The sequence below is a fragment of the Mastomys coucha genome, unplaced genomic scaffold (genome assembly GCF_008632895.1).
Source record: "Mastomys coucha isolate ucsf_1 unplaced genomic scaffold, UCSF_Mcou_1 pScaffold1, whole genome shotgun sequence".
Lineage (NCBI taxonomy): Eukaryota > Metazoa > Chordata > Mammalia > Rodentia > Muridae > Mastomys > Mastomys coucha.
This window is the reverse complement of record NW_022196891.1, coordinates 19,094,670-19,095,928: the sequence shown is the minus strand read 5'-3', so window position 1 is coordinate 19,095,928 and position 1,259 is coordinate 19,094,670.

Genomic DNA, 1,259 nt, shown 5'->3' with positions numbered 1-1,259 from the left:
TTTTCTATACTTAGAACTTTTCATGGCATTTCTTAATCACAAAGCAAAGGGATCTTCCGATCTTTCTCATGAAGCCTACACTTGTGCACAGATTTCATGGTTATTCCCCACGACTCAACTGGGGGTGGTTTTGACATGACCTTTAGGTCAATAAATATCAAAATTTTCCATTGTGATGGAAAAAAACTATGTACATTATTTTTGGAAGGTTGCTAATACATCTTATTTCAGGTGAAGTCATACACATACGAGAGAGAAAGAAGCATACTTTTGTGTTTGTTAGTAATTCTCATTTGAAGTAAATCCCATATATTCAGCACAGGCAACTTTAGCATTACATAATAATAGATGTGAAAGATACCTAACATCTGAAAGATTATCTGATAAATAAGATTGTAAATGGTTGAATACTTAGTTTCATATTTTACAGACTTAGATGAAACAACTGTGTTTTAATAAATATTGCCAACTCTGTGGTGGTTCAAAGTTCTGTTATTAGTTTCACTCAGTGTTGTAAGTTTAAAAAGCAGTCTTATAATTGACCTTTAGGGAAATAAATGCCATGTGACAATCTGTGGGTTTTGAACTTCAGTGCCCTTTTTCAAGTGGAAATATGCCCTTTCTGGTGTGACAAAGATACAACCATGCTATAAAAATTCACCAGGTTGTACACACATGAGCAGACACACATTTATTTTTATCTCTCTCTGGTGTGTGGGTGCACGTTAGTGTGTGTATGTGTGTGTTGCATATGCATGTATATGCCCATGGAGGCCAGAAGATTGTGTTGGATACATTGGAGCTGGAGATAAAAATGGTTGTGAGCTATTTAAATAGGTGTTGAGAACTGAACCCAGGCCCTCTGCAAGGACTGTACAGGCTCTTAACTGCTTAGCAATCTCTCCAGTCAGGAAGAATGGTCTTTTGAACAAATTTTCAATGAAATGTAAAGCAATGCCACCTGATGCTGTCTGATATATCTGTGACTCTCAGTCACTGGTCTTCTGAGTAGAATGTCCTAGTCTCCCATCCTTTTACAGCCTGATATTTCCACAAAATGAGTAGTGTTGTGTGAAGTAGTATAAAGCACTTACTAGGAAAGGCAGGGCACATGTTAGGTTTCATTTGGAAATTGGATTAATCTAAGCAAGAAATGGAATTAAAGTCTCCTGACTTTACTTCTGAAAGTTGTTTTTTTTTTTTTTAAAGGATACAATTTCAAATGGGAAATTTTCTGTTTACAAACATGTATATTTGGT